This window comes from Cavia porcellus, unplaced genomic scaffold (genome assembly GCF_034190915.1).
Source record: "Cavia porcellus strain 051 isolate PalLab524CR breed Dunkin Hartley unplaced genomic scaffold, mCavPor4.1 scaffold_4, whole genome shotgun sequence".
NCBI lineage: Eukaryota > Metazoa > Chordata > Mammalia > Rodentia > Caviidae > Cavia > Cavia porcellus.
Genome location: NW_026947487.1, coordinates 101,805,220 through 101,816,014, shown reverse-complemented (window position 1 = coordinate 101,816,014; position 10,795 = coordinate 101,805,220).

The following is a 10,795-nucleotide window of genomic DNA, read 5'->3' as shown; positions in this document are numbered from 1 at the left end:
TAAATCCACGCTGGAGTTGCCTCACTGTCTGTCCTGGTTGGGGCGATCAAGAACAGGAGACACACCAGCCATATTTTCTCCTTGGCTCTGGATGATGTTTGTGTGTAGTCGGAAAATCTGGGTTTCTGCCACTACCCGGCCATGTGTGTCTTTGTCTCCAAAGTTCCTTCCAGCTCTGAAGTGTTATGACACAACAATCCTTTTTCAGGACATGTTTTTTCCTTATTATCAAAGTGTATGTGTGCACCATAGAAAGTTAGAAAATAAGGGTTCAGAAGAAAATAGAAAATCATAATTTTATGATTAATTAACATTTACTCATTCATTTAACAAAGGCTTATTGGGTGCCTGCTAGGGACCCAGCAGCTTGAACTATGTCACCTAAACTATTTCTGTTTCTATTGTAATAAAATCATCTTGCTTGGTAGCTTACCTTTCACTTAATAGTCAGTTGTGAATACAGCCCCATATTGCTGAATATTTTTCTACAAAGTTGCAGTTTTGATGATAATAAGCACTCTTGGAGCTAGGTTTTGAGCCAATTCATAACCATTTCTTTATGTTCATTCCCAAAATTTCTAGGTCAATTAGTAACCATTCCTACAAGATTTGGGACAGCATTGCCAAAATGGCCCACATTCTTGGCCTTTCTTTACATCCTTCCAGTATATATATGCATTAAAAAGGGTTTAGGTCAGGCATCAAGGCACATGCCTATAATCCTGGCACTCAGGAGGCTGAGGCAGGAGGATCATGAGTTCAAGGCCAGCCTGAGCTCAATAGTGACTCTGTCTCACAAAACGAAGCAAAACAAAACAAAACCATGGAGGAAAATTATGAGAATATGCCTCAGCAGCTTCTAATTGCACCTATGTACATTTAAGTTAAAATTAATTTATAAAATTAAAAACTTAGCGCTTCTCAATTTCAGTAGCCATATTTCAAGGGCTCAATAGACAAATATAGCCAGTGGTTACTGTAATAGAAAACATCTTCATCTCAGAAACTGTGCTGGACAGCACTAGTCTAGAGTAATGTTTAATGGATGTTAATCATTGTTTTGGGATGAGAAATTTGGAGTGATTTCTGTTTTATTGCAGTTCTTAATTCCTTTATAATTATATATAAATATGTGATTGATATATACTTTACATATCAATAATTATATATACATATATAATTTCATGTTTTTCAAAACCTACTGAGGGGTTGAACCTTAACTCCATTAGCCATCTATTGATATGTTTGATTATGAGTGTTTATCAGAGCTCTTATGCCTGCTCATTGAAATTGAATTCTAGATGGCTGGGGATTTAGCTCAGCGGCCTAAGCCCCTGCCTTGCAAGCAGGCAGTCGTGAGTTCGATCCCTGGTACCAATAAAAAGGAAAAAGACAAAAAAAAAAAAAAAAAAAGAAATTGAATTCTAATTTCTTTCCAAGAGATAGAGTTCAACAAAGGGAATGAAGAATCTCTTTACATAAAAGCATCTCTATATAAAAAGAAAAAACCAAAACAATGAAGAATGAATATGCAAACTTTCTTACATGTGTATAAAGACATTTTAGTAGGATATCTAAGAAAACAGCAATATTAGTTACATTAGTGACATGAGGACAAGAGCACGGAGATTTTTTTCATGTGATATACTATACATTTAACAATATCTTTAAAAAACAACAACAAAGACTGAGGTAGGACGATCTGTGGGAGCTCAAGCCCAGTCTGAGCTACAAAGTGAGTTCAAGCTTGATCTGCATAATGGAAACCTAGTCTCAAAAGACAAAAAAGTGGGGGTTGGGGATTTAGCTCAGCGGCATAAGTGCTCGTCTTGCAAGTGTGTGGCTGTGAGTTCAATCCCCGCTTCCGATAAAAAAGAAAAAGACAAAAAAAAAAAAAATTACGGGAAAAAGAAAAGTCTTACATTTTCAGTTCACAGATATCAAATATGTTTAAGAAATGAATCTAATGATAGACTGAAGTTTATTACTGGCAGCTTAGGAGCATTCTTCTGGGCATGGGTTTATGATAGACCATCATGTGTAACAGCTGCATCACGCAGGTAAGATCATAGGCATTTATGCTCCAGTGTGCTTTCCCCTGAAACACCTTTTAGACTTTTTCCTTTGTTGGTGTGCCTGCGTTCTTTCGTGAGATATCCCTGGAGTCCTCCCTCCTCTCTTGGCAAGAGGGCTTTGAAAGCCCCAGGACTGTTTTTCTTACTCCCCTCCCAGGCAGCTCTTGGTAGCAGCTGCACAGCGATGGGCTTGCTGGGGTGTCCCCCGGGAGTGCATTCCCCACTCTGCCCTTAGGGCCCTCAGTGTTCTGGTCCACAGGCTGCGGAGTGCAGTGAGGAGCTTTTCCACAGGACTGAGGAAGTGGGGACATCAGTTAGGTCACATACAGCAGTCTTTGGTGCTCTTGGAATTCATCGCCATATCTGGACCCACTAAACTCCTGCCCTGGACTTTGTCCTGCGGGGTGGGGGGGAGTGTCCCAGCCTTGCCTCTGTTCTGGTCCCACTGGACTGGAGCCAGCAGATCCATAGCGACAAGGAGTGTAGTAATTGTCAGTGGCTGGCTGGGTACCTAGGGAGTGGCTGCTCATGGGTAGAGTTTCTTTTTGGAAGAATGAAAATGATCTGAATTAAATGGTGGAAGTAAGTGGTTGCTCTAAGAACATAGTAAAATTGAAGCTGGACATGGTGGTGCACACTTCTAATGGGAAATTTAGCAACTTAAGGAGACCTTGTCTCAAAACTGAAATAAAAATTTTAAAGGGCTGGGGATGCAGCTCAATGTGAAGGCTCCAGATTGTTTGTTCAATCCCCAATATTGCCAAATATATATAATGTACAATAATTTTTATATGTAGTTATATATAATATATAATTTATAAATTATATTTTATATATATATATATATATATATATATATCACATTTTAGTGTTGTGATGTGGATCCCCATTAGACAAATTGAAATAAAATACTACACAAGTCATTGAGGGCAGCTACAGAAATGTTTACTCATTCAGGGTTGCCATATCCAAACTGAGTGTGTTTGGAGCTGTTTCTGCATTTTGCAGTCTGTTTCATTGATCTTTGGGTCTGTTTTTCACCAGTACCATGCTGTTTTTATCACAGTAGCTTTGTAGTATAATTTCGAGTCAGGGATTATGATGTAATTTGCCTAACCTTTGTCACCCAGAGTTGTTTTTGCTGTTCCAAAAAGCCTGTGATAATTTGACTTCTTCCTTTCCTATATATATTATTTTTATTTCTTTTTCTTGCCTAAATGTTCCTGCTAATAATGCTTTGAGTGCTGTGTTGAACAGGCGTAGTGATAATGAATAAAGAAAATGTGTTTACACCAAGGTGGAATCTATACTGAGCACTTATATACACACTTTGGTTTAATCTTGACTGCCACATTCTGCCATCTGCCCCATTTCTTCCATCCTGTGGTTGTGCAGCACTAAATGCCTAATTTCCTAAATTCCTGTAAATGCCTCTCAATGTACAGTCGTGGGCTTCTGACTGCAGCTGAAATGTCAAATTGTGGAGGACACAGGATTTGTCAGTCTGAGTTAATTCAGTAAAAAGTACAGTAAAAATAATGAGGGGGGAACAATAATCCCCCAGCCTTGGGGGGCTTGCTGTCTGGTAGCAGCATACTCATCTACCAGAGAGTTACAAGCACCAAAAAGAAAAAAGGGGTGCAGTCCCATGTTCTTCTTGGTAACCCTGGGTGTGACTAGCCTGTTGACTTTACTTGACAGGCTGGCTTTCCATTCGTGCTGTCACTGAGAATGCTGTCCAGCCTTCCCTTGACACTGCGGAACCTGTGAGACCTGCTCCCTTCTAGGATGCTCTGAGAAGCCCCACGTCACGGCTGGGTGTCAGCACAGTGGTGAGGCGCTTGCCCCATGCATGAGGCCCTGGGTTTGATCTGTAGTACTGCAGAAAGGAGAAGGGAGTTCTGAGATCTGGGGCACCCCTGGTGTCACACAGTCCTGTGCTGCTGAGGGATCAATCGGGGGTCTCCCTGGAAACATGGGTACCCCCAGGGCCTTCCTGCTGGCTCCTCAGCACTGAGGGTGGGTTTTACTGTATAGTCTCTGCCATGAGGTCTTGCTGCTCCGTGAATCAGTTCTCGTTTCAAAAGAGCCCAAAGAGTTGACATCAGTTCCACCTGCCAGTCATCCCTAATTGATTTCACTCCAGTTGATTCATTGCTAGATAATGAGCTTGTTTATCTCGGGAACCAGATTCCCTCTTTCTTCATTAGATTCTTCGGAATCATTAAAGCTTGACCATTAGGAAAACCTTAAAAAGCTACTTGTGAGCATCTCTGTATGTAGAGCACCCCATGGTCTGAAGCGGGGACCCCTAAAGGACCTCAGTTGTCACCCAGGGAGTAGCTGGAAGCCTGGGTGCCTCAGTGTCATTAGGGCTGTCCCAGTGTGCCGAACTGGTCCCACCAGCCAAGACAATGTGGCAAGAATTGGAACCAACAGCCATGGGGCTGGATCTCAGCTGTTACTTGTCAGCTAGGCAACTTTGGGCAATCATTTAACCTCTCTGAACTTCGGTTTTCCCAATTTAAAAAATAAAAACCAAAGCAAAATAACATCAAAAACAAAAGAAAAAAGAATGAAGGTGTGTTCTATAAATGTACCAACGATGAATGTAATCACAATTTGTTGCAAACATGTAGTAATAAAAATTAAAAAGAAAAAAAACAAGGATAATAAAAAAAACTGAGTCTGGCAGGATTACTGTGAGATTAGATGAAGTTAAACATATAGTTGGCACTTAATACATCAACTCACTGTCCCTCCTCCTGCCCATCGAGCAGATTAACATTCTGCAGAGACAAGATCATCCGGGCAACTTTCTTTTACGATTTGGATTTGTGTTTTTTATTCTCACTTTCATTTTCATTTTCCTAGAAGGGTCAGAATGGGAAACTCTGGACTGGGAAGATCTCTGAAACTTGAACTCTTCTAAACTGTATTTGTCCAAAGTTTCCATGGATCTTAAGCACCATGCGTTTATCTCAGGTTCTGTCCAGGACGTATCTGTGCCAAGTGCGATCAAATGCAAAACAGTGCGCATCTTCCCCTGCCACTGACAATCCCCATTCTCACCTGGACCACCTATCGGCTTCGCACCGGTCTCCACTACCGTTCTAGCTCTTTCCATGGACACCAGCTCTTAAAATGCACACTGTCCTGGCCTATGATTGTTTGGTTGATCTTTTGAGGCAGGGTCTCATGTGTAGTACTGACTGAGCCTCCTGCCTCAGCCTCCGAGTACTGGGATTACAGGTGTGAGCCACTATGCCCAGTTTGCTGCAAAATGCTTTCTATTGTTTGTGTCACTTGCAACAATATCTCAGCTCCTTCTCTGGCCTGCAAAGCCCCAGGTGACCTAGCCCCTCCCCCTCCCCCTCTCATCTTCCACCTTCCCTGCTAGCCCTTGGGGCCACCCCCTGTGCTTTTCTTTTCCTTGAGCAGCCAGGACTCCAGCCTGGGGGCCTTTACAGCAGTAGTTTCCTGTGCCCAGAGCTCTTCTTTAAATGGTTGCTTCCTTTACAGTGCAGTAGTGTTCCCTCTTATCCACAGGGGAGACATCCTAGGATCCCCAGTGGGTGACTGAAACTTCAAACGCCAGTCCTTGTCTGCCTTACAGCATAGCCACTGAGCAGGAAAATAGTGATGGCAGGTAAGGCATGGATAAGCTAACTGGGGCTGGCATGTTTGATTTCTGATTTTCAAGGCTGATTATTTTTCAGCTAGGTCTTATTTTTGGAAAAATATGGTAGTACCGAACCCTATATACGTTTCTTCCTGTACACTTATCTATGATAACAGCCCATTTCTAAATTAGACACAGTGTGAGGTGAACAATAATAACTAATAAGATAGAACAGTTACAACAGTGTACTGTAATAAAGGTTTTGTAAATGTGATCTCTTTCCGAATATATCACAAGTGATGAATGGGTGGGATGCGTATACAATGTGGATCCACAGGCCGAAAGGATGACTCACTTTCCAGGTGGGGTGAAGTGGGGCAGTGTGAGATTTCATCCTGCATTTCAGAATGCTATCTAATTTAATACTTAGGAGTTGCTTATTTCTGGAATTTTCCATTTGCCTTTTTCATAACTGAAAGGACAGAAAGTGAAGCAGGATAAGTGGATAAGGGAGCAGCAGTATCTGCTCAGGGTTCGGCTCCAATGCTGTCCTCTCAGAGCCATGTCTGATCATGTCCTGTCTGCCATCACTTACCCTGTGTCAGTTTCGTGCTTGCATCTGTTGCTACCGGTGATTATCTGGTACTTATGCATCTTATCACTGTACGCCCTGAGTACCTGGAACACAGCCTTGCACACGACAGGCATGCTGTCCTTGTTTGTTAAACCATGGAACCCCTTTGGAAGTGTAAATCAATGACATCAGGGTCAAGCTTCTTCACAGCAGAGCTTCGAATATGTAAGTGTCTAGACAGCCCTTTTATTTTTGGCATTTTTGGCAAATTGAATTGCTTCTGGAATTTAACAAAACCAGACAACGCCTGTCTCCCTAGAGCCTCATCGAAAGCTGTGCCACCCTTCTTGAATCCGCTGCAACTCCCGGGGAGCCCAGCCCCTGTGTAACAAAGAGGCACAGATGACACGGGGTTTTACAAACCCCACTGGGATATTCTGCTGCCTGAAAATTGCAGTGCCACACTGGCCTGGAGCTGTCAACCACGGGCTGCCTGACGCTGGAAGGGCCCCGCTCCTAAGTGAACTCAACACATGGGATTAATTCAGGCAGGAGCCAAGAAACGCCAGCCCTACAAGGGTAAAGAAGGGGAATCTGAAGATCTAGACTGAAAAGGAAGCTAGCACTGGGTGGGAAGAGGAGGTGGGAGAACTTTTCTTTAACCAGAGGATCTCAGCCGCTAGGATTGGTATTAAAATGCTTAGCGTGTGTGTGTGTTCTAGGAAGAAGGTTCACAGTTTTTATCTGGGTTGCAAAAGAATCTATGCCCCCAAAGGTTAAGAACTCTAGTTCTGGTATGCACATAATTAGGCTAGCGAATCATCATCCTAAACATGACCTGAAACAATCACGAGAAAGGAAAAGTGTATTATGCGCCAAAGAAAACAAAGCCACTTCCAACAGGAATTGGCTGTCACATTCTCTGCACTTGGAAAAAAAAAAAAAATCAACAGAGCATCCGCCCAGCCTGCACAAGGCCCAGCCCTTAAGCCCAGGTCTCCAGGGAGGACCGTGAGCCTTTGTTTTCCAGACTGTGGGCAACTTGCTGGGCAAGGAGCCAGCGGGGAGAGACCTCTACGGAAGAAAATACTGCCACGTGCCAAGGTGTGCGGGTTAGGAGCACCCCAAAGATGGGCTCTGGCTTGGCTGGGACAAGAATTCCCCAAAGACCCCCATGCCAGCTCAGATCCAGAGTCCTCTCTGGCTTTCCCCACTGGGCTCCGGCCAGGGCGTTGGGCAGCTTTCTCGCCTTGGTGTTGCAAGCGCCAGGCTATTCCTCGCCAGCCCGGGTGCTTCCTAAGTAGGTTCTGCACCCTTCACGGTTGACAAGGGCAGGTTTTGCCCCGAGGCCACCTCGGCTATCAGACGGGAGCTCCTGCTTAATTCAAAGCTGTGTTGCATTTGGAGTTCAGGGCCACTCCCTTTCCTAAGGGGAGGACTTGGGACGTGGCAAAGGTCTCCAGAGAGTCTGGACGGAGCATGGTGAGCGCGGGCGGCGAGGCCAGCTTTTGGCATAGCCTTCAGGGGTGGCACAGCCCGCCAGGCAGACCCGGTGTAGGCCCATGGCCAGCCTGGACCTCAGGCCTGTGGGAGCCCCAGGGAGACTCAGGGGTGCGGAGTAGGGCTCTTTCTGTGTTTGCATATGTTCTCTCTTTTTGGTATACTCCAGAGGAGATTCTTGCTTTCCTCCTCTTGATTTTTTTGTTTGTTTCGTTTTGTTCAGTACCAGGGATCGAACTTACGACCTCGCGCTTGTCAGGCGAGTGCTTATGCCGCTGATCCCCGGCCCGATCTTTTTTTTTTTTTTTTTTAACCTGGCCACATTCCCTGCCCCTTTTGATCTGTTCTTTGCCAAGCTTCCCATCTCCACAAATGGCTTCCCCGTCCTCCTTTGCTGCTAAAACAGCACCTTTCCTAGGCCTGGAAAGGTTCTAGACCCAAGCATGCTGTGGCTCAGCTCGGCCCCATTATCGACTCTATTCTGAAATTACTATTATTATTATTATTATTACTTGATTGTTCGGCTTCTCTACTCAATATGCAAAGTCTGTGAGGCCAGGGGAATTACCCATTCTTTGCTTGTTTCCTCAGATTGTCCCTCTGGCTTCTGCTCTCCTCTCCCCCAGGAGGAGCACTGACCTCGGGGTGCCCGCAGCCGCTGCAGAAGTGCAGTTAGCACCCACTGACTCCACTGCCCAGCTCCCGTGCCCTCTGGCTTCCAGGGCTGTGGACTAAAGCGAGGAGCACTTAAGGGGAGAGGTGCACTGTCAGTGAAGTCAGATGGCCACTTCCTGTGCAGCATGGGGCTCCAGCCCCCAACGACGTGCTCCCCTTTCACGTTGGGGACACTACTGGCTGTCACTGACCCCAAAATGCTTCCCTATGCATTCAGCTAGAGTTTTTCCTAAGCCTGTCCACACGGCTGAAAGTGGCCCCTTTATGAAACTCTCCCCAGTGAGGGACTGTCTGGCATGACTCAGGTACTGAAGACTTCTGTTTGAAATAGATAAATGAATGATAAGGATGCTGATTTTTATTTACATTTTAATTAAGATACAAATCATATATAAAATTCATATATGAATACAACTTCATGCATGTTAGTATAGTCACAGACTTAGCAGATCATCAACACTGGTTCCAGAAAGTTTCAGCACCTTAAAAAGGATTCCCCTGTTTCTCCATCCTTTGACCCGGGCAATCACTCATCTAATCTTTCTGTCTCTGTGGAGTTGTCGGTTCTGGGCCTCTTCTCTTCCCTTCTCCTCTCCGTTCCCCTCCTCTCCTCTCTTTTTTTTTCTTTTTTCTTGTCCTTTCTTTTCCCTGTTTTGTTTTGCTTTGTTCTTTTTCTTTTCTTCTCTTTTATTTCCCCTCTTCTTTTCTTGACAAGTTCTAAGTCACTAAGTTGCCCAGGCTGGACTTGAACTTGCAATCCTGTGGCTCAGCCTTGCACAGTGCTGGGATTACAACTGTGCACCTCCACACCTGACTTTGGATGTTTCCTGTAAGTGTGTTTGGATGTTTCATATAAGGAATTATTATGCTTGCTGCATCTGGCTTTTTTCACTGAGCATTGTGTTTTAAAATTTATCCATATTGTAATGTGTTAGTGTTTCACTATTGAAGAATGTTCTACTTCTGGGTAGATCACATTTTGTTTAATCATTCATTAGTTGATGGCATTTGGATTGTCTCTGCCTTGTGGCTGTTACGAAGAATGTTATTATGGACATTGGTGTACAGGTTTCCAAAGTCTTCTGGCACATACCTAGGAGTGCAATTGCAACATCATATGATTACTCTACATTCAATCTTTTGAGGGAGGACACTATACTTTAGATTTCTGGGCATCCTATAGAACTACCCAGTACTTTATCCAGTGCCCCCAGCTATCTGTATGGAAAAGGTCTCAAGACTTGTCAGGCAGGGGCTGGGGATTTAGCTCAGCGGCGTAAGCGCCTGCCTTGCAAGCAGGCAGTCGTGAGTTCGATCCCTGGTACCCATAAAAAAGGAAAAAGACAAAAAAAAAAAAAAAAAATTAAAGACTTGTCAGGCAGAGAGCAAAGGAAAACCCAACTACTGCAGATCTGCTCCTAGAGGTATGGTAGGAGATAGTCTTGCAGCTGAGACAAACAGAAATGCTCAGAGTAGTACTGTTGGCCCCAGATTGGAAATAACCCAACATCTGTTAACAATAGGTTGGATAAATATATTGTGGACTATATAGCAAAGAAATGAACCACAGCTGCATATAAGAGCATGAACAAAGCTGGATATGGTGGCTCACGACGATAATCCTAACACTGAGGGAAGCTGAGGCAGAGAGATTGCAAGTTCAAATCCTACCTGTGTAACCTAGAAAGCAATAAAAACTTTTAAAAAAGGGTGTGTGTGTGTGTGAGGATGTACTTCAGTGGTCGAGTGCCCTGGGTTTGACCTCTAGTACAGAAGACAAGGAGGGGGAGGAGGAAGAAAATAGAAAGAAAAGGATGAATCTCGCATGCTTTTGAAAGAAGCCACAAAAGAACAAGTACCGTATGATTCATTTATGTAAAATTCCAAAACAAGTAAAACTCAGTCACATGGTTTAAGGTTACATAGGTAGATGGAAAAACTATTAACAATTATTACAACAAAAACAGGATATTGGTTACCTCAGGCAGGGAGAGGGAAATCCACAGCAGGGAGGGGCGCAGCGAGGTCTTCCGGCTGCAGCCAGTTTTCTAATGCTTGTCCAATTTAATGGATACATCGGGGTGTTTCGAAATCCTTGGAACTATGTATAGGTAGTTATCTACTTACATCCTCGTTTGAAAATTTTATTTCACAAATCAAAGAATAGACAAACAGAAGTCGGGTCCAGCAGGGTGTGGTGGCACTTGTCAGTCATCCCAGCACTTGGGAGGTTGAGGTAGGAGGCTTGCCGCAAGTTCAAGGCCAACCTAAACTACATAGCGAGACCCAGTCTCAAATATTAAAAAAAAAAAAAAGGCCCAAAGGTCAGGAGGTCTGGATTGTATTCCA